This window comes from Hibiscus syriacus, unplaced genomic scaffold, assembly GCF_006381635.1.
Source record: "Hibiscus syriacus cultivar Baekdansim isolate YM2019G1 unplaced genomic scaffold, ASM638163v2 tig00110057_pilon, whole genome shotgun sequence".
In the NCBI taxonomy this organism is placed as follows: domain Eukaryota; kingdom Viridiplantae; phylum Streptophyta; class Magnoliopsida; order Malvales; family Malvaceae; genus Hibiscus; species Hibiscus syriacus.
In genome coordinates this window covers 817,155-841,341 of record NW_024062581.1, presented here as the reverse complement: position 1 = coordinate 841,341, position 24,187 = coordinate 817,155, and the positions used below count along the sequence as shown (strand labels likewise).

The 24,187-nt window shown below is 34.6% G+C and overlaps 1 pseudogene; it reads right to left on the bottom strand.

Moving 5' to 3' along the window:
• Window positions 1-17,490: 17,490 nt before the first annotated feature.
• LOC120214308 lies at window positions 17,491-20,054 on the bottom strand (annotated as a pseudogene).
• Between the last annotated feature and the right edge of the window lie 4,133 nt (window positions 20,055-24,187).

Genomic DNA, 24,187 nt, shown 5'->3' with positions numbered 1-24,187 from the left:
GGTCGGGTCACAATGATATTAATAGAGTCATATTGCCTCAAATTGCTAACTTCATTTTCCTTCTTCCTCATTGGTTGTCTCTTATTAAGACTCCCCTCCCTTGAGATTTCCACTTTTGACTGCCATTTCAATCATTTCTCCAGTCATAACCATATCAGCAAAACTTTGATAAGGATTACCTATAAGGTGTGTGAAAAAATGAGCCCTTAGGGTATTGACGAAAATCATATTTGTCTCCTCCACCTTTGAGCGTATTGTCTGAAGCTCTCATTAGACTTATTTTCCATGCCTTGTAACATCATTCTATTAGGCCTAACATTCTTCATATGTTTATACTTCTCAAGAAAGGATTTAGCCAGGTCTTTCCATGACTTAATATTAGCTCTACTCAGTTGATTATACCATCGGATTGTTGAACCTGTCAAGCTTTTCTAGAAGCAGTGTATAAATAACTGATCATCACCTATGTATCCAGTCATCTTTCTACAAAACATCGTAATATGAGCAGAGGGACACCTAGTACCGTCAAATTTCTCAAAGTCATGATTTTGAACTTTAGGGGGCAAAACCAAATCATGAACTAGACTCAATTATTTATCATGGAGTCCATACATACTGGCATATTCTTTTATAGCTCTGATTTCCCCTTCTAAATGTTTCCATTTTTCCTCCAATTATTTGTTCTGTTCTGTTCTTTCCTAACTTCTTCATCAATATCAAGAACCTGGGGGTATTGATGTTCTTCAGGATGTGAACTAGATCCAGGATGTTCTTCATAGCTTTATTTCTTCACTTACAGTAGCAACTTCATGAGACAAGTTGACCAAATATTGAGCTATTCCTTGAGAATGCTCTAAGTAGCAAGTAATGAGGTCATCTTTTTGTTTAACTCTTGCCTGAGCTTGCTCCCACCGATAACGCCACTATATACCCCCTCATAAGGAACTATCAGAAGCTCATTTGCTTGTCTTTGAAAATCCTGAACCATGGCCTCAAGCTCGTTCACTCTTTTCTTCAGACTTTCAACCTCTCCACGACTCGAACTACCTTCCCAGCTTCGGTATCATCCTAATATAGCCTCTAAACTTGAAATTTTTCTTTTCAGCTTCTCATTTTGGGCTTGATTCTCTTGTAGTCTTTGCTCTAAATAACTCTTTTCTTTCGATAGAACCTTGACCTGATTCCTACTTTGCTTGAGCTCTTATGTACTTTCTTCGGCTTCTCTCTTTAGGCTCGCCACTTCTTGTCTCCATTCAGCAGATGATTTACTTGAACTGGAAGTTATCTAAGCTTTCACCATTCGTTGGTAGGATGATTGAAGATCTTCAAAGTCCAGTCGAAGTTGTTTCTCCACCTTTTCAATTTGATCAGACCGACCCTTTTGAATGTCAATTTCCAACTCTTTTTTATATACTTCATCTTCTAACTTTTGCAGGGTCACTCTCCATTGCTTTCTTTCTGCTTCGAAGTCACGCTTAGCTAACTCTAGCGGAGATGGCATCACTCTAGATGTTCTTCCATAGGCTGGATATTTTCAGGATTAACCACAGGGATGTTATCATTTACTCGATTGCTCCTCCATTGTTCGTACTCGAGATCAAAGGTAAAGAGATTCACACGACGAGTATGTTTCCATGCATCAACAAACCCCTTGACTTTACTCTTGTATTGTTCTCATTTGAATGCAAAATCTGACCTTGACAAGTCTCATATGGCTGAAATAAATTGCCTTGACCTATACTATCTAGAAACTAGCAGAGGTGAATAACCTACAAAACCTCAGATACATGGCAAAGAAACCCAGTCTCACTCTCCACATGAAGAGACATTATGTTGAAAACATTTTGATTTTTCGATATAACAAATTAAATTAAAAGAATTTTAATTTTGAAAATGATTTTTCTAAGCATATTCGATATATTAAATTGAATATCAAAATATTACTCAAAGTATTTCAAAGTTCATTTTAAATCCTTACTAAAGTGTAAAATTAAGTTTTAGTCTTAAAATAATTTTAAAACAATTTTATAAAGTATTTCGAACCGTTTCAAAGCAAAAAATTACAGTTTGTCCAGAGGGAACCGATTCCCCCCCCAAGGGGGTACCGATTCCCTCTGAATGGTTTTGCTCCGAGAAATTCCAGTATGTCGGAGGGAACCAATTCCCCCCAGGGGGTATCGATTCCCCCCACTGTTCAACGGTCGAATATTTGAATTTTACACTTAGGGAACCGATTCCCCATGAGGGGGTACCGATTCCCTCCACGCTCCAAGCAGAAATATTAATTGTTTTCACACTTAAACGACTCCAATAACTTCATTAATGATCCCCAACGTTCAGAAGTGATTCAAGGTGTATTTAAACAAGCTTAGAAGCCATTGATCAACAATAAGAAACATCAAGCAACTAGAATCAAGAGAGAATCAAAGAGAAAGCATCAAACCTCAAGTTTGAGCATTTCAAGCCTATTTTTCATTCAATATTCATTTTGCTTTCAAGAACACTTATTGTGCTCAATTATATTTATTATTGAGTGTTCTTTCTTTGTTCTAGAATTGTGCAAACATCTTACCTTGTGAGGTTTTTCTTGTAAGTTTTCGAAATTTGTAATCTTCTCTTTGAGAAAGAGCGTTCTCAAGAATTGGGGTATAATTCTTGAGGGAGTTATAAGGTTATCTCTTTAGCCTCAAAAGAAAGAAAAAATTAGTGAATTTGTTGGAAAATCCTTAGTGTAGATAGATAAGATAGTGGACGTTGACTTTGGTTGATAAAGTCGAACCACTATAAATCACTGTGCAATTACTTTCAATTTTCTGCAAAAGCTTTCACCAAAATTATTATTGCCAATGCACCCCCCCTCTCGGCTGATTTCATCGATCGATTAAATCAACAATTGGCATCAGAGCCTAACTCATTTGAAGGTTTAATCGCCTCTTGAGTCGATTCGGGAAGAGTTACATCGATAATCAAAGTCATCAATGGCCTCTACTTCAAACTTCGACTCCGATCTCGATTCGATGCCCGTCAACAAGCCTCCTTTCTTCAATGGGGCTAACTATGCCTATTGGAAAAGTAGGATGATGTACTTCATTCAAGCAAGTGACATGGGAGCATGGAATGCCGTAGAAGAAGGATACATCAAGCCTCTCACTCATCCAAGATTGTAGAGTGAAGAAGAGACAATAATGTTCCAGCTCAACTCCAAAGCCATCTATATCATATTTTGTGCTCTTGGACCAGATGAATACGGAAGAGTTTCATCTTGTACAACCGCCAAAGAAATATGGGACAAACTTCAAGTCACTCATGAAGGTATCGATGAGGTAAAGAAATCTAAAATTAGTATTCTAACGCATAGCTATGAAAATTTCAGGATGAAACCAAATGAAGATATCAAAGCTATGACAGATAGATTCTCAACGATTGTTAATGGTCTCAAATCATATGGAGAGATCATTTCAAAAGAAAAGCTTGTGAGGAAGTTAGTTTACTCCCTTCCAAAATCATGGTAATCAAATAAGACGGTAATCATCGAGTCTAAGGACCTAACGTATTTAACTCTTGAAGAACTAATCGGTTCCCTCCTCACTCATGAAATGATGCTTGAAGATGAGGTGGACCTCGATAAGATTGACGAGACATCAAAGGAGAAGGAGAATAAGAAAAACATTGGAGTTGCTCTCAAATCCACAAAAGATGAGAGTGATTTGAATGAAGATGACGATGACGAGGAAATTGCATTGTTTGCTAAATGGTTCAGAAAAATGATGAGACCTTACCGAGAAAGAAAATTCAAACAAAATGAAGGCCTCAAAAATGAACCAAAAGAGAAGGACCCGATCATTTGCTATGAATGTAAAAAGCCGGGGTATGTCAAATATGATTGCCCACAATTGAAGAGAAAGGGTCAATCAAAGAATAAACACAAGGCTCATGTGGCTACATGGAGCGATGAAGAAGGTTCCGATAAAGAGGAACAAGAAGTGGTAAACTTGTGCTTGATGGCATTCGGGGAAGATTCTAAGGTAACCTCTATCTCATCTGATTTTGATGATTTATCTTATGATGAGCTATTAGAGATATATAATGGGTTGGCTTCGGATTATGAGAAATTATTTTTAAAACATAAAAATGATATTTCAAAATTGAAAAATGAAAATAAACTCATATCCAAAACCAACAACGATCTTGAAAGTAAAATCAAAGATTTGCAAATCAAACTAGAAGAGTTTGAAAAGAAAAATTCAGATTTGTAAAATTTACTTACAAAGGTCAATGATGATCATCAAAAGAAAATTGATGATCTTAAAGCTTCTTTTGATAAAGTAGGAACAAAACATTTTGAAAAATGAGAAAATTCAAAATCCAACTTTGTTAAAAAAGTTTTAAAACTACAATCATAGAGGTCCCCAAAAAACCTCTAATGGAAAAATTGTTAGAAGTATGTGGGTTCCTAAAGAACTCATTACTACTAAAGATAAAGATATCCTACACAAATGGATACCTAAGGGGACTTGGATTTTGGAAACTAATGAATATGGACCCAAAAGAATTTGAGTACCAAAAATAAAAAATTAATCTATGTTTGTAGGAAAAGCAGCATTGCTACAAGGCACGGGAAACAAATTCAAATTCATGGTACCTTGATAGTGGATGCTCGAGACACATGACCGGTGACAAAAGCCGGTTCATTGAGCTTAACGCCAAAAATAGAGGAGAATTGACTTTTGGTGATGATTCAAAAGGTCACATTGAAGGTATAGGTACTATAGGAAATACCTCTTCCATACAAATTAAGAATGTTTTATATGTGATTGGATTAAAGCATAATCTTTTGAGTATTAGTCAATTTTGTGATAAAGGATTCAATGTCATGTTTAAAACTAATGGTTGTAAAGTTATTAACATTGCATCTAATCGGATTATGCTTGTTGGTCATAGAATAGGAAACATTTACATGGTGCATTTAGATTCTATTAATGTAACTAATTTATGCCTAGTTGCTAAGGATGAGCATGATAGTTGGTTATGGCTTAGGAGACTAGGACATGCTAGTATGAGTGTTTTGCAATGGTTAGTTCAAGAAAAATTGGTTTGAGGGCTGCCTAAACTAAAATTTGATAATGATAAAATCTGTGATGTTTGTGCTAAAGGAAAACGAAAGCGAGTTTCTTTTAAATCCATTAATGATGTGTCAACTAGTAGAGTATTACAATTGATCCATATAGATCTTTTTGGGCCAACTAGGACTACTAGCTTTGGTGGAAAACAATATGCATTTGTCTTGGTAGATGACTATTTTAGATATACTTGGGTTCTATTCTTAAGTACTAAAGATGAAGCATTAGAAAATTTCATCACATTTTCAAAAGTAATCCAAAACGAAAAAGGTTACTCTATCACTAGTGTTAGAAGTGATCATGGCACTGAATTTGAAAATCTTGGATTTAATGAGTTTTGTAATTCTAATGGTATTAGCCATAATGTTTCAGCACCTAGAACCCCTCAACAAAATGGAGTTGTTGAGAGGAAAAATCGAACTTTAGAAGAACTGGCTAGAACCATGCTTTGTGAAAATAATTTGCTAAAATATTTTTGGGCGGAAGCCACAAATACCGCTTGTTATGTTGTAAATAGAGTAATGATTAGGCCAATTTTAAAGAAAACTCCATATGAAATTTCCAAAAATAAAAAGCCTAACATTAGCTATTTTTATCCTTTTGGATGTAAATGTTTTGTTTTAAACAACAGTAAAGAAAACCTTGGCAAATTTGATGTTAAAAGTGATGAAGGAATTTTTCTGGGTTATTCCTTAAATTCTAAAGCTTATCGAGTATTTAATAAAAGAACTTTAGTTGTAGAAGAGTCTATACATGTTTTTTTCGATGATAATCTCCTTCCGAGGAAGGATTCTTGTGTTAATGATGATGTAGGTATTGTACAAGCAAATAAAGATAGACATGACGTTGGAGAATCACCATCAAAGAAAGAAACGAAAGATGGGGAAACTCATGATCCTCTCGAGAATCCAACCATTGAAGAAAGGGAAGTATCTTATCCAAGGGAATACAACTATGTCAAGGATGTTGAGATTATAGGTGATCCATCCAAAGGGGTAACAACTCGATCTTCTCTTAGAAATATTTGTAATTATGTTGCATTTATCTCATGCATAGAGCCTAAGAATATTAAAGAAGCATTAAATGATGAACATTGGATTATGGCTATGCAATAAGAGTTAAATCAATTTGAGAGAAGTAAAGTATGGACATTAGTTGAAAGGCCTAGTAATAAATCTACTGTAGGTACTAGATGGGTATTTAGGAATAAGCTTGATGAGAGTGGTAATATAGTGAGAAACAAGGCTAGACTTGTTGCTCAAGGGTATACTCAAGAAGAGGGCATAGACTATGATGAAACATACGCTCTCGTAGCTAGGATGGAAGCAGTTAGAATGTTATTAACATTTCCATGTTTTCATGAATTTAAATTATATCAAATGGATGTTAAAAGTGCATTTTTAAATGGTTTTATAAAAGAAGAAGTGTATGTGGAACAACCTCCAGGTTTTGAAAATTCAAAATTTCCGGATCATGTTCTTAAATTAACAAAAGTACTTTATGGTTTAAAACAAGCTCCTAGAGCTTGGTATGAAAGATTGTCAAACTTTTTAATTGAAAAAGGTTTTTCAAAAGGGAAGGTTGACACTACATTGTTTTAAAGCATAAAGGTAAAGATTTATTAGTAGTTCAAATTTATGTTGATGATATAATATTTGGTTCTACTAATGATGTTCTTTGCCAAGAATTTTCTAAGCTAATGGAAAGCGAATTCGAAATGAGCATGATGGGGGAGCTCTCATTTTTCTTGGGACTCCAAATCAAGCAAAGAAAAGATGGCATCTTCATCAATCAAGCTAAGTACATCAAAGATAAGCTCAAGAAATTTGGACTGGAAAATGGCAAGCCTCATGACACTCCAATTAGCTCTTCAACAAAGCTTGACTTAGATGAAGGAGATAAATGTGTAGATGTTAAATTATATAGGTCAATGATTGGATCTTTACTTTATCTAACTACAAGTAGACCGAACAATATGTTTAGTGTTTGCTTATGTGCTAGATTTCAATCATGCCCTAAGGAATCACATTTACTAGCTGTTAAGAGAATCTTTAGATACCTTAAGGACACTCCTAGTTTAGGACTTTGGTATCCCAGAGACTCTATCTTTAGCTTGCATGCCTTTTCTGATGCGGATTATGGAGGATGCAAATTAGATAGGAAATGCACCTCCGGTACTCGCCAATTTCTTGGACATATGTTGATTTCTTGGTTTTCAAAGAAACAAAATTGTGTTGCATTATCTACCACTGAAGCTGAATACATTTCAGCTGGTAGTTGTTGTGCACAAGTTTTATGGATGAAACAACTTTTTGATTATGGAATTGAAATAGGTACCATTCCTATCAAGTGTGACAATACTAGTGCTATTTGTCTCACTAAAAATCTCATCCAACACTCTAGAACTAAGCACATTGAAATAATACATCACTTCATTAGAGACCATGTCACTAAGGAATATGTAGTTCTAGAATTTGTTGATACTTTGCATCAATTAGCAGATATCTTTACAAAACCTTTAGAAAAGGAACGTTTTTGGACACTTAGGAGAGAATTAGGTTTAACTGACATATCTTCACTAAGTGTTTAAAATAATTTTAGTATTTTAAAGAATAAATGAAAAATGCTTATAATAGTAATTTCTGATCACATTCATTGTTATTAGTTAGGGGGAGTTTATGGTTCTTGATGAAAAATTAACTTTATGTTCAAATGTAGTTTAAGGATTAATTTGATTGATTGAACATAATTAATTTTTTATATATGAGTTGCCAATACCACTAGAGAAGATTAATTTAGCATTTTGAGTGTTTAAAATACAGATTTTTGAATTATAGGGCAGAGGGAATCGATACCCCCTTGAAAGGGAACTGATTCCCCCTTTGAAGGGGAACTGATTCCCCCTTAGGGGAATCGATACCCCCCTAGGGTTCTGTTTTTTAACACGGGCAGAACACCCAAAATTATCAAACCCTCTCTTATCTTCTCTTCGTCGTTCTCCTCCTCTCTCTCTCCCAAATCATCACTTTGATTCAAAAACAACGTTTCTTATCGAAATTACTTCAAATATCATCTCCTAAACCTGTTGGAATCATCAAATTAGTGCAAAAATCATCACATTCTCACAAAATCTGAAAATCTTCAAGGTATTTTTCTAAAACTTCTATTTTATCAAATTTTGAACATAGAACTAGTTTTAATTAGTTCTAGATTGAAATAGTGATTGGGCATTGATTGTGTAGTGATTAGAAACTAGATTTTACAACTAATTTCATCAAAAACACAAGAATTTTCCAAAATTCTTTGAAATTTTCGAAATAAAAAAAATTGTTTTTCAAATTATTGTGTTTTGATTGAATTACGTTGTTGTTATGAAAACTATACATATATTGATTTTCAAAACCTTATTTTTCAATAAGTTTTTCAAAAACTTTGCCCATTAAGATTGGTTTAGAGAACCTTGAAATATTGAGGACTCAATTGAGTTTTGGGATTGATTATTTTGCATACATATTTTTTTAAAAATGCAGGTTATCTTTCCATTCCGATTATCTTAAACCATGTCTCATAAACGTTCTAGGGCCTCCTCTAGTCGTTCTAGCCAACCTCCAAACTCACCTCCAAATCCTCCACTTATCCCACAAATTTCTATTCCTAATCCCAATGATCCAAACATGACCATTCTCAATTCTTGTTTCAATGAACCCGGTCGTAAACAAAATCTCTACTATAGGTTTTGTCAATACTTTGAGTCCTACAAAATCCGGGAAAAACGTATCCCATCTCTTCAAGCCATGCTAGACATCAATTTTCGTCATCTTCCTACTCTTCATGAGTGGAAATTTGATAAACTCTTTGAGCTTGAACCCATTGTCTACCATCAACTTGTTCGTATCTTCCACTCTAATGTTATTTGCATTAAAAACCGAGAGAAAACCTTAACCATAGGGATTCGATCCTATATTCTAGGACGATTCTTTCATCTTGACTCGGAATCCATTGCCAAAGCATTAGGATTAGATAATGAAGGGTTAGACAATGAAAAACTTACGGTAGGATCTCAGTATAAGTGAAGGAATAGTGCAAGTGTTCTAGACCTTCATGACCGTTTTCTTCACCTCATGATCTCTTGGTGGTTTCGACCATCCGGAGGCCGTTACTCTACTCTTCGATCCTTAGATCTATTTTGGCTTCATTGTGTCCAAAATAATCACAAAATTAACCTTCCACATATTATTTTTGCTGAACTTGTCGAAACCGTAAATCTTGTTCCCAATAAGAAATTGTGTTCTTCTTTAGTTTACGGTTGTATTCTTAGTAATTTGTTTAAGAATGATGGGCTTAGAGTAAGTCTTGATGCTTCCTTTCCCCTAAAAAACCAAATCAATCTATTCTCTTTAACTAAATCGGGATGGAAGATCAATGAAGAAACTGGTCTTTGGGTTCGTACTGGTGATCAACTACATGAAGTTGACGACTCCGACGATAAACCAGAAAAGCACGAGGAACAAGCACGAGCAGAGGAACAATCACAACCAGAGGATCAAATGCCTCCATACTTTCGATCCTTTATGGAGACATTCGATTTTCGATATGCTTCAATGGATTCTCGCTTCACTTCCATAGAATCTCATTTATCCACAATGGGAGCTCAACAATTAGAAATTCTCCGGAGATACGCACAAACAACGCTTCTATGAATGAACGCATTGATGCACTCTCACATGAGATGGCCGCTATGTCCTCCTCCCGATCCTCATACGGATGCTTGAACTTTGATCTTTGCTTTGCTTGTTTGGATTGAACTTGGATATTTCGCATTATTGTTAAAACATTTTGAATGCTTTTGGATTGTTTATTTTTTGTTGTTCGAACTTATGTTTAATATATTTGATTTGGATTTCATGTTTATTTTGCATCTTTAGATATATATGACCAATTATCCATTACATGTTTATGAATATTGATTATGAAACTAATGGTTAACCTCTCTTTTGATTTGATCTTAGCAGCTTAAGATTTATATTAATAAATCAATTGTCTTACGTTTTTCAAAATTCTTATTTAAAACGTTTTTATAGGGTCTTTTTGATCTAACAAAAAGGGGGAGAAAGTGTTAAAGTAAGGGGGAGTAGTATTTTAAAAAATCAAAATTCATTTGAGTAGTTTTTTTCAAAATCAAAATTCATTTTGAAATTAATAAATCTTAAAATGTTTTGTTATATCAAAAAGGGGGAGATTGTTGAAAACATTTTGATGTTTCGATATAACAAATTAAATTAAAAGAATTTTATTTTTGAAAATGATTTTTCTAAGCATATTCGATATATTAAATCAAATATCAAAATATTTCTCAAAGTATTTCAAAGTTCATTTTAAATCATTACTAAAGTGTAAAATTAAGTTTTAATCTTAAAATAATTTCAAAACAATTTTACAAAGTATTTCGAAATGTTTCAAAGCCAAAAATTACAGTTTGTCCAGAGGGAACTGATTCCCCCCCAAGGGGGTACCGATTCCCCCTGAATGGTTTTCCTCCGAGAAATTCCAGTATGCTCAGAGGGAACCGATTCCCCCCAGGGGTATCGATTCCCCCCACTGTTCAACAGTCGAATATTTGAATTTTACACTTAGGGAACCGATTTCCCATGAGGGGGTACCGATTCCCCCCACGCTCCAAGCAGAAATATTAATTGTTTTCACACTTAAACGGCTCCAATAACTTCATTAATGATCCCCAACGTTCAGAAATGATTCAAGGTGTATTTAAACAAGCTTAGAAGCCATTGATCAACAATAAGAAACATCAAGCAACTAGAATCAAGAGAGAATCAAAGAGAAAACATCAAACCTCAAGTTTGAGCATTTCAAGCCTATTTTTCATTCAATATTCATTTTGCTTTCAAGAACACTTATTGTGCTCAATTATATTTATTCTTGATTATTCTTTCTTTGTTCTAGAATTATGCAAACATCTTACCGTGTGAGGTTTTTCTTGTAAGTTTGCGAAATTTGTAATCTTCTCTTTGAGAAAGAGTGTTCTCAAGAATTGGGGTATAATTCTTGAGGGAGTTGTAAGGTTATCTCTTTGGCCTCAAAAGAAAGAACAAATTAGTGAATTTGTTGGAAAATCCTTAGTGTGGATAGCTAAGGTAGTGGACGTAGACTTTGGTTGATAAAGTCGAACCACTGTAAATCGATGTGTAATTACTTTCAATTTTCTGCAAAAGATTCCACCAAAATTATTATTGCCAATTAACCCCCCTCTTGGTCGATTTCATCGATCGATTAACTCAACACGTTCCACGAAGCTCGCCACAATATATCACCATCCTTGATATCATTGAAGATAACCATTCACTTTTCTTCAATAAAACCCTCAGGCCATTCTTTGGAAAGAAAATCCTTCAAAGAGGAAAACCAATCTAGAAACATTCGTCCTGGTGCTCTTTCAACATGCTTAAAGTGACTAAGAATCCATACTAGTAGCATAGGCGCACATCCTATAAAGTGGCCTTCTTCTTCGCGTCTACAAGAACCCAAAGAACAAAATATCTTGGCTAGAATGGTTGGAACATGGTCTATATGCTTACCTAATCTCTCAAACAAGTCAACAACTGATATGTCTACATACCGCATCACCTTCAAAAAAATGACAAGTCCATAAATCCCTAAAGCAAACAAGTCAAGCTTCTTTATCTTGTCTGGATGACGATCAATTACTTCTTTCAAAGTAGTCCAAGAGATGCACTCACTGTCTCTTTTCTTCTTGATGTTTCTAATAACCCACTCTTCACTCATTCTAGTCATCAGGAGGAATTTCTTTTTGAATGAATGAGTGATTGGTAGTTTGGTGTATATTCTATCCATTTGAGACCTCGGAGAATGAATCAAAGCTTTATATTCCTCTATAGTAGGTGTCAGATCTACTCTTCCCAATGTAAAGCGGATATAAGCGGGATTATAAAACTGCGTCAAGGCTCTAAATAGATTTTGGTCAATTGGAACATCCAGTAGATCAGAGATATCACCATACAACTTATAAAACATCTGCTTATCGACTGCTTCTCATCTTCTCCAAACTTTTTTTAGCTCGTTCAGATCATTTTGATGTACATTTATATGAGTGTAACCAAAAAAACTCTAACACGTATATTGGCATCAAACTATCTCCATTAGTCATCTGGGACTGTTCAGACCATCTCAGAACATTTGCATTGTCTTCAACCTCTTTATGAGCCTTTCGTTCTATATTACTAGCCTTCTATATGGGCATCTATCATAAATCAACACCATGTAATGGATAGTGCAATGCAAAAAGGAAATAAAGAAAAGACAAAAGAAAACAAGTTAGTAAACATAAAGAAATCAATCAGATATAATAATTTGTTAGTAAATCCTACCCTCACATGATGGCTACCCAATCATGCATTATCATATCCTACCCAAACATAATATCTACCCCCATACTTTATTTGAACATAAAACCTAACCTCATGTTATCTAATTTGTATACTTATTCGAGAAAAGTAAACCTAACCACATGATTTCTAGTTCACATACATTTATTCGGAAAGTGAAATTAAATGACTCAAAAAGCTTTTCCTTGTGTACCCTCCTCATGAGACTCTTAAAGTTCGGGTTAGGCTCGACCTAGGTTCGGGTTCTAGGTTCAGTATATGTTAGGTTTGGCTTTAGAGTAATAGGCTCTCAAATTGTCTTTGTCTGTGCCCTTTTGGGCTGCCAAACCCTTAATCCTGGCCCATCACAAGCTTTAAGATCGAGTTCAATTCAAGGGAACACACATCCTTATGTCCATGTGGAGTTTAATACCATCACGAGGCCCATAAGGCGTGAGCTCCAGGAGTGATCCACTATCCCATGCGGAGGTGAAAACCACACGAGGGAGTAGTTTATCATTCCTACTTAAATAGGACAGAGCGGGGTTTTAGCTCATGTTATGATAATGCAACTGTGCAGTGTGAGGAAAAGCGAAAAACACACAATCACAAACACTTAAATCAATTCCCAATTCCTTTTAAAACACACAATTAATCTGAAACCATTAGCAAACAGATCAGTACAACTATTTAGTGGTTAATCAAATTACAAATCAAAATGCAAACAAAACTTATTTAAAACCAAACAAGGGATCAAAACCCAAATTAGAACGAATTTATAACTTTCACTTGCAAAGACAATTAATTAATCGACTATCGGTCTGACTCTCTAAAAAGAGTCCCAGTGAAGTCGCCAAGATGTCGAAACAATTTTTCTTAAAGTGAGATTTTTAAAAACACACCATTTTTTATTTATTCTCTTTATAATTAATTTTTAATTAAAAATTAATGTGATTTTTAAAAATCTCTCGTTTCGAAAAAGTTGAGATTTCTTTTAAAAATAAAAACGTATGGTTCGAGGAGTCGCCACCAATATTTGATTAGAGTGTGATTGGGCACCCAAAAACGTTTTGTCATTTTAAATAAAAAATAATTTTAATTAAAGTAACAAATTTATGGTATGCGTTACCAAAATCCGAGTTGAGGAGTCGGTTGCGCGTGGGGAAAGATTATCACCCCCACAGCGCCCTAAATCGGTACCTAGTCGATTAATTAATGTCTTTGCAATAAAATTTACAAGTTCAAATTTAATTTGATTTTTCATCATATAAAACAACAAAAATGTGAATTTTACAATGAAATATAATAATATTAAATTATTTCCTATCGAGAAGAAACAAATACCTCATAACTCGAGGCAATCAATTCTTACTTCAATCGAAATAAAAAAATATATTATAATTCCATTATAATATTCAAATGCACCAAAATACATTAAATTAAAATTACCAAGCTTTTTTAGAAAGATAAATAATATTCGATTATTTAAAAATATCGAGACCATATCTTAGATAAGTTCTAACAATCTTTTATCGAAAAATTTAAATAACTGAACATTTCTTTTTCTTTCATTCCCAAATTTTAAGGTAATGAACCATTTTTTAAAGTTTCACTGTTGGTATACACTTTTAATTTAAAATCGTCGAAAGCGCTCTCTAATGAATTAAGACAAACCACTCCAAACAATTTTAAATTAAAATGGTATTACTCTTAATCCAATTATATAATTATGTCGAGTTGTGCATATGAGGTTAACATACAAAAATACAAAATGATGCCAAAAAAACCCTATATCTAGATAAACACACAAATAAATAATAATATATTAGGACAATTATAAACACCTTAAGATAAAAGATATTTCTCCTATTATTAATTAAATTGATTAATTAATTAATTAATTAATATCTAAATGTAAAAGATCCTAGATTTACAAAATTATTACACACACGCATATTCATTCCAGCGATATTGCCCAAAGAATTAATATATTTAAACTCATAACCTTAGACTAAAAAACAAGGACTAAACCTATTAAATTAAATTAATATTAAAAAACCTAATAAATAAATTTAAAGATTTAATTAAAACAAACATGAAAATTAACTGTAAGTCAATTAACTCTAAAGGTCTAAGGACTAAATAGCTTAATTAGAAATACCTGAAGACCTACACTGTATTTTAATCCATGAAACAAGTCTTAAAATGCAACTAATGAAATTAATAATGGCTTATGTAAATAAACAAATAATTCACACATGGTCAAATCAAACAGTAAGTCAATAATTAAAACAAACAGTGATCAAAATATAAATAAAAATAAATTAACAACCCGAATCATAAAAATGTAAACTTTGATTAATGACTGAATCAAGAGATTACCAAAAATAACAGGGACTTAAAACACTATTATCCCAGTCTTCTAAAGCATGGGCTTTCTCACTTCCTAAGACGCTACCGTTTCGGTACTTGTTCAAACGACGCCATTTCCATAACGGTATAAATCATTCTTTTGGGTTTCAGAAAACCCTAATAGACTTCACTTTCTTTCGTTTTTCTTTCTTCACTCGGCCGCATTCTCTCAACCTTCTCCTTCAACCCTCGACGAAACCCTACCAGATACCATGGCCACCGTGGCTTCCATCCTCCCAACGACTCCTACAAGGAACCAAACAAGCCCCGATGAACAACCCCTGGCCTCCAATCTTTCTACTCTTGCCAAAAACCTACGACCTAAGACTTTCAAAACAGAAAACCCACTTTCAAACCCAATCGAAATAAACCATTTATACCCACCTCACCATCGTTTACAGACTCCGCAAAAAGCCAAACCACTACCAGACTCAAAATCCCTAAAACCCGCGACTTAACCCTCTTGAAAACCAAACCTATAACCCAACCTACGAATCAAACCCCCATAATCTCTCAACTCCCTAAAACCCGAGGCTTAAAACAAACACCCGACCCCAAAAACGACTGGAAAACAAACTAAAGGTGAAGGATTTACCTTCTACTGGACTGGGTATTTGCTCCTAGCGAAGGCGACGAATGTTTCTGGGCAGAAAAGGTAAAGTTTATTCCTTCTTAGACTTGATTTTAGGTAAATAGGTGATTTGGTCATGCAAAGGAAAGTTTGGGTTTTTTCGTTTCTCCCCCTTTCTTGCTAATGGTCTCTCTCTGTTTTATTGCTGATGGCACAAGGGTTTTTTTCGTGCTTCTGTCCTTTCGTTAATTGTTGATGCGTATCTTTTTTATCTGCTCCTTCCTTTCTGTTTGTGCATGCATCGCTGGCTTCTTCTTTTTTTGGCCCAGGAATCTATTTTGGTTATTTTGTTGCAGGTACAGGCGAGACGGTTGAAGAGGGACAGCACAGTGCGGCGCTGGAACATCCAATAGAGAACCTTAATGAGTTTAGGGTTCTCACTAGTGGGCTATAATATTTGGGCTTGACACTGATCCAGGCTTGCTCCAATTGGGCACAGGTCTGATCCAATTTTGTCTCCATTTGGGCCGAGTGTAGTGTTACTTTGTAATTGGGGCCTTGTAAAAAATAAAATATTTAATTGGTATTCTATTAAAGTTCAATTGATATATGTACATATTTAATATTAATAATTTATTTATACTCTATATAATATTAATAACAATATGCATAACATCTAAATACTTTAACAATTTATTTAATTAAACAATATTAATTAATAAATCTAACTAATATAAATATAATTACTAAAATATAAAAACTCAATTGAAACTCGAGTATAAACCCAGGACAAAATGAGCTTCTACAGCTTCTATGGTGATCATTATTAGGGATGTGCACTCAATCCGAACCCGACGGTTTTCGACCTAGTCAGGTCGGATTTTTTTAAAAAAATCGGGTTCGGTTCGGGTTGAATTTTTTAAATGTGATATTCGGGTTGGGTTCGGGTTTAGAGTCATTATTTATATATTTAGGAAAAATTACAATAATATACCTCTATATATAATTTTTTCAATTAAGTCACTATTTTTATTGAATAAAAATATTTTTTATTATTTCAGATTAGGTTTATAAGTCATATTCGGGTCGGGTCGGGTAAAATCTTGTTTTGATCGGGTCAGATATCGGGTGGAGGCTTCCTTGTTCTCGGGTCGGGTCGGGTGGACCAAAAACCCGACCTAACTCGACTCATGTTCATCTCTAATCATTATAGTGTATATATTTTTTTTTAAAAAAATATGTTTTATTAAGTTAGATATATACATCAGATCGATTTATGAATTATCATGTGATTAATTATTTTAAATATAGTATTAAAGTAAATGTTTTTTTATTAATATAGAATATGTACAAGATAATATCTGACTAAACATAACTCTTAACAATTTGACATTAAACGCTCACACTATTGTCATTTATGGTGTTTGAACCCGAAACATTAAGAAATAACAACAATTTTTCTACTATTGATTTTGCTATGTTCGTGCATAAAGTAAACATTTTAAATATCAATAAATGCATCAAAATTGAACATATGGTAAACTTTAAAATTCAAACTGTAAAGCATAAAGAGGATTAGTGGCCACCATTTTTCTTTGACTTAAATAAAAGGATAAAAAGGGTGTTTGTTGGTGAGGAAACAATCATATAAACGAACATGTGCTCTATATTGAAGCTTCTTATTTAATTAATTTGAGAAAATTACAATGTAATACCTATTCAAAAAGATCTTCAATCATTTGAAATAAACACACAAATACCCCTCCAAATATTATACTCGACAACCATCCTTTTAACCAACCTTTGGAATAAAAAGACGCACATTCTCATTTAGTAACAAAGCAATGAAAATCAATCCGTCAGCAAGAAGGGAGAATGAGAGATTGTGTTTCCCCACATTCATAGCATTGTAGCCCAATGCATCCCAACTCTAACTTCAACTTTCAAGTCTCAACACAATTTGTTCATCAAACAAGAGAACATAATATTTTTCAAATGCTGCTAAACTAGGTAAAAGAAATGAGGAAAAAATGGCTCTACTCGAAGGGCATGATGACTCAGTCTGAAACTTGGGATTCTCTCCTTATCACTGTTGGTGGTGGCGTTGAAATTTCGGATCTGTTTCCTGGAGGTGACCAATTCTGAGAATCAATCCGTTGCACGTCTTCTATCATTTTAACCAGTTCTGGCATTTTAGGTCTCTGTTCCGGCATCCTCACAACACGTCATTGCTATTTGTAACATCTCCACCATCTCTTCCTCTATGTTCGGAACTCTCATCAGTTCTATGTCGAAAACTTCAGCCGTCCACTCCTCTCGAACTACTGAATGAACCCACCTGACCAAGTTAACAATCTCATCACCACCAGTAGCATGGATAGGGGACTTTCTGGTAAGGAGCTCAAGTAAGAACACTCCAAAGCTATAGACATCCGAAGGCTGCATGACTTTTCTGGTGTCGGTCACCTCAGGGGCTCGATAACCAGCAGCACGGGAGATGGGAGGGGGTAGCGTGCTCATTATAGTCGACAGACCGATATCTGATACGCAACCATACTGTTGGGAGTGGACAAAAATGTTCGAGGACTTGATGTTGCCATGGACAAACTTGCCACCATTCTCCATATGGATGCGAGCAATTCCTCTTGCCGGCCCAATTGCTATTTTCATTCTGGCATCCCAATCAAGAGGGGTTCTGTCCTCTCCTCTCTTACCTGGAAATGCACTTGTATTGTCAATACATGTAGAATCCATTTTATATTTTATAGTGATCAAAGCCAATGTCAAAGGGATTAAAAAAGTGAACATATGCATGCATTGTTCCAGGAAAATGAAGCCAAGGATGAATGTAGATCGTCTTGGATACATGAAAAATTGACATCCAAACTCCAATTACTAACATGTTTCTTAATTAAATGTTCACTCTAACTACCTCAATTCAACATTTATAATTTCGAAAATTCTTCGAGTTTGCTATCATTTTCTGCATAACGATCTTCATACCAAGTTTACACAGGAGCATGACAAACTATTAGATACAGTGGAGCATCAAGATTTCACCTTTACGACACTGTATATAGCATTGATAAAGATGACAGGCATTTCTATAAGCCAGAGATCGCAAACAATGAAAATACATTTTCCCCCACTTCCGAGCTAAAAACGCTACTAGTTATTATACAATACAAACAAAGAGATTGGGCGAATAAACGTACCATGTAACATGGAAGAAACACTTCCCTGGCTGCAATAATCATAAACCATCAGCCTTTCATCTTTTGAGTAGTAATAAGCCTTCAGCTCAACCACATTGGGATGTCTAATGCTTCCAGCATCCTCCATCTGTTGCTCGAAATCCCGCTTCCCAGCACTAACCTCCTTCAACCTCTTCACCACCACAGTGGTTGCGTCCTCTAGAACTGCCTTGTAAGAAATACCAAAAGTTCCCTTCCCCAATACTTCAGCGGAAGCCCTCAACAAATCCTCCAAATCAAATGTATAATTACAACCCTCGAAAAAGAACAATCTGTTATCTGCATCCTGACTCCTCGAGACCACTTTCTCCGGTGACATCTCTTCCTTTTGCAGCTTCCCTGAATACACATCCTCACTCTTTCTTCTTGAACGGAAAATGATCATCAAAGATGCAAAAGCTAAATCCCCAAAACGCAAACCATAATTATAATTGCTAACAATGCAGTTTCACCAAGTTTCCCAGACTTCTTGGATGTCAAATATGGTCCACCATGGGGGTCAACATACGAGGATGTTTGATTAGAGGTACTTTCAAAAGAAATGTTGTTACCTCCAAATGCCGAACTCGGGAATCTTAAAAGCGACCGTGGTACACTACCGCTGAGATTATTGTTCGACAAGTTAATCTGCTGCAAGCTAGGCAAATTCATATCAGGAATTTCACCAGAAAGTGAATTGTTAGCAAGGTTGAATGCCTCAAGGTGAGTCAAATTCGACACTGAACTAGGAATACTCCCATTGAATCGATTGTTGGACAAATTAACAATAGTTAGATTCTTCCAAAAGGAGAAATCGACCGGCAATGGACCAGAGAAGTTGTTGTATTGAAGATAAAGAAAAGACAAGTTCCTCAAATTAGAGAAATCAGAAGGGAAGTGACCACTGATACTATTGGATCTAAGGCTCAAAATCTGCAAACCTGAGAGGCGGCTGATAGTATTGGCAGGGATGGGGCCAGTTAACCCGATTCCAGGCAGTCTAACAGCAATAATGCGAGAACCGTCAGCATCATAAGTCAGTCCAGTCCAGTTATTACAAACAGGAGAAGTCTCATTCCAGTTTAGAGAACGAGAGTGACGCATATTGTTGATAAAATCAAGCAATGACTGCTTATCTTCAAGTAGAGTTGCATTCCCTTGAAGCAAAAACAAACCCAGCAAGTAAATCCAAGAGAAAATGTACAAAGCTCCCATCTTTCTCTTTATCAAGTCTCACCAAACTCCTGAAGCAAAAAAAAAAACGAGTTGTTTTTTCTACTTCCTTGGCTTACTCCTTACATCTATACATCTATGGTTTTAAGCTGCAAAATAATAGAGAACAAAAACAATACAAAAGGAAACAATTCAAAATGAGTCGGAGAAACAGTAAGTAAAGTAACAACTTACAAAGGACTAGATTCCAAGTTTATTTGTCGAAAAAAAATAGTGGTGGGCTCTGCAGATTTCATATTAAAAATGGGTTTTGCAGGCTTTAGTCAAAACCAATAACCCATTTAAGCAAACATCCATGGCTATATTATATTTTCCTTCTGATACGCTACACTAAAAAACCCAGCTTTTTCCCCTTTCTTTGCGTTTTGTTTGTTCTTTTACCTTCTCAACCAAAAAGTGGAAATTTAAATCCAAAAATGGTGAATTCAAAACCTCAATAGAATCATAAACTAGAGAAAAAAAAAAGGAGATTACTACTTTAACACTTACTTCCTTTTCTTGATCTGAAGTCCTCGATATCTAGAGCTTCCAAGTTCTTAACTTTGCATAGCCGAGTACTAAAAAAAAGGATTGATTTTTTTTCAGTCGCAACCCCAGAGAGAAAGAGGAATGAGAAATCAAAAGCCAAAGGGAGTGAAACTGCAAATTGCAATGATTATCTCTCTCTGGCTTAAAGTAGCATCCAAAGCTTGTGGAAATGGAAAAATAGCTCAAAAGAGCTACAAATGACGAATATTCATTATCTGAAACAATCGGAAAATTGCCATAATTTTCTCGGGAGAGTTAAAAAAAGTAACAACTTCAAATGCTCAGAAATGGAACCAAATCAAACGATTTAAAGCATTTACGGTTCTCTTTTTCCTTTTAAGAAAAAAAAGTTGACAATTTTTATATGCTTTTGGTAACATTAAATCGAGTAGGAGACTAAAATTAAATACTAATGGAAGAAGGATCAAACGTTATTGTGTTTGGTGCCTTAATAAGCAAATCATCTACTATGTTATTCTATCATAAAATTTGTTTAAAATATATTATATTTAAAACAATTTTACTTGAATTCTTTTATTACTGAAAAGTACATTTTAATTCATGCACATTTGTAAAATTGAATATTTCACTCTAAAATATTCATATGAATTTAGTTAAAATAAGGGTAAATTATACAAACGATTCTAATCATAGGATGTTGTTTTATTGAATTTTTAACTATTAAAAGTTATAAAATTATAATGATTTATTTTGTGGTTAAATGCTCTTATACCCCCTGTTGGCATATATTCGAGTCTTACTCGATTTTTTTTTTTTGCATTAACTACAATATAAGATATATATTAAATATTGTATTTATATGTCAAATTTGGGATTTGACTTGATGGTTAAGGCATGCCCAATCTTCTCATTTTCTCAAGTTTGATTCATCTCAAAATCATTCTTTTTCTATTTATTTTCTTCTAATAAGACAATGACATGTGTCACAATTAAAACTAAAATATAAAATATGCAAATAATAATGACCAAATACATAATTATACAGTTTTTTAATCACAACATCATCTATTCCATCAGGGTCGGCTCTTAGCCCTTACATCTTCGCCTTGATTATGGACGACATCTATTGTGCGACACCAGACGGTGTTCCATGGTGTATGCTTTTCGCTGACGACATTGTCCTAGTTGATGAAACAAAAACTGAGCTGAATAGTAGACTGGATAACTGAAAGAAAGCTTTGGAAGAAAAAGGTCTAAGGATCAATATTGAAAAGACAGAGTATTTATGTTCAAACTTTAGTAGGAACCAAAACGATGAAGATGTAGACGTATGCATCGAAGGACACGTTCTCCCCTCTAAGGATTGTTTCAAGTATCTAGGGTCTATGATACATAAAGATGGGGGTGTAGATGATGATGTAACGCACCGTATAAAGGCGGGATGACTAAAGTGGAGGGCAGCTACAGGAGTTTTGTGTGACAAGAAGGTGCCTCTAAAACTTAAGGGAAAATTTTATAGAGTTGCAATAAGACCAGCGTTGATGTATGGATCAGAATGTTGGGCAATCAAGAAGGATCACGTAAGGAGGATGGAGGCCGTAGAAATGAGAATGCTTCGATGGACATGTGGTAAGACTATGTGGGAAATGACTCCAAACTCTGCAATTAGGATGTCCTTAGGGGTGATGCCTGTATCCGAAAAATTGAGGGAGGGAAGACAACGGTGGTTTGGGCATGTCCTTAGGAGACAATAATCGGATGCGGTCAGGAGGGTAGAGTCGATTATAGTCGACGGTGCCAGAAGGAGAGGACGACCAAGGAGGAAGTGGGTAGACTGCTTGAGATCTGATTTGAAGGATTTAGCCCTTACCGAGGACATGACCTCTGATAGGAAAGTATGAAGACTTAAGACCAGGGTAACAGAGTAGTGTGGGTCACAATCATAGGGTGTAGCATCTCTGCCTTCTTTTTAATGCCTTTATAGTAATTTCCTTGCCTTCTACTTTTAATATGTTTCTGTCATGGGAATTTTTGAAGGATTAAAACTAGGATAGCCGAGTAGTGTTGCATTAGTTTAGGTTTTAACCCATTTGACATTTTTCTTTTATCGTAGCTTGCAACAATTGACTTCTGTATATCCTTATCATGTTTCTTCTTTTAAATTTATTCGGGACTCACGTTTTTTTTTGTCTATATTCAGAGATTTGTATGCATGGATTTATTTGCAGGGATAACTTCCCATTACAGATGCGCATATGAAGACTGTTTAACTATGTATTTATTTATTTATTTCTTTAATTATACATGCATTGTATTTTATCTTTATTTATAAATTTTTCTGACTGCCGGAGGTCTTCCACGGAAGCTGCTCTCAACCTGGCGTTGGGGACAGCCTACTACCTTACCTCCCCCTAACCCATTACATATGGGAATAGGATTTTGTTGTTGTTAAAGATACGTTAATTAATTGATATTATTTAGATAGATAAGTGATTCGACTATAAAAAATTTAATAGACCGGTGGTCAAACTAAGAACGTCTCGTAATTAAAAGGTTATTTATGCAATTTGCTCTATATAAAAAATGATATTTAAAAAATAGAAAATATAAAAAAATGGAAAATTTTAATTTTACTTTAATATATACTAACAGTTGCATGCTTTCAATGAGTCACGTCACTTTTTTATAACATAATTTCGGGTGAATTAAAATGGTAGAGGATTTGTAATTTTAAGTATCAAATTTAGGAATGGGCATGAGATCCGAACTCGATAAGTTTTGATCCGTCCGTCCCAATCTGATTAAATATGATTTTTTTTAAAAATGGGTCGGGTCGGATTTTTAAAAAGTAATGTTTGGGTCGAGTCGGGTTTAGGTTTAGGTAAAAAATATCCGACTCGATCCCAAAAAAATATTTTTTTCTTATATATTTAGAGATAATTTTAATAATACCCTTATATATATTATTTTTTCAATTAAATTCATATTTTTTAATAAAAATAAAATTTTTTATTATTTCGAGTCATGTCAAGTTCTGATTTTACCTCAAAAAACCAGGTGAGGTTCGAGTCGGGTGGATGATGTATATTTTTCAAATTGGATGAAGGGTGTAAAATTTTAAGATCGAGTCAGGTTCTCCGAAATCCAAACTACGCCCATCCCTAAATTCAAATTAGAAAAAGGGATATTATGTACCAAAATGATAACCAGGTACAATTTTGGAGGCTAAAACAAAATTCAACCCTAGAAGAAGGGAAGGTGACCAATGGAAGTGGAAGGGAGGGAGAACCACCCCTGCTTTTGAATGTATCTTGTAGGGTTGGTGACGTGGTGGTTAATTAGGCTGAAATGTGGCCAATCATAAATCTAGACCTAGCAAATTTGACATGAATCTGATTATTTGAACTAATTTATTTGATCCAATATATGATATTAACTCGAACATGATAATCAAATTTGATCTGATTTCTGACCCATATTAGATACAAAATTTAGAGAAACTGAAATCAACCACAACCGAAACTAACACAGACCGAAACCGAAATTAACTCAAACCAAAAACAACCCGAATCAAAATTAACCCGAACCAAAAGTAACCTGAACTAAAACTAACTCGAAAGAAACCCTATCTGAAAGTAACCCGAACTAAATTTAACCCGATCCGAAAGCAACCAGAACTGATTGAAATTGATAAAAGTTATTAAACGATAAAAATTATTTTTAATAATA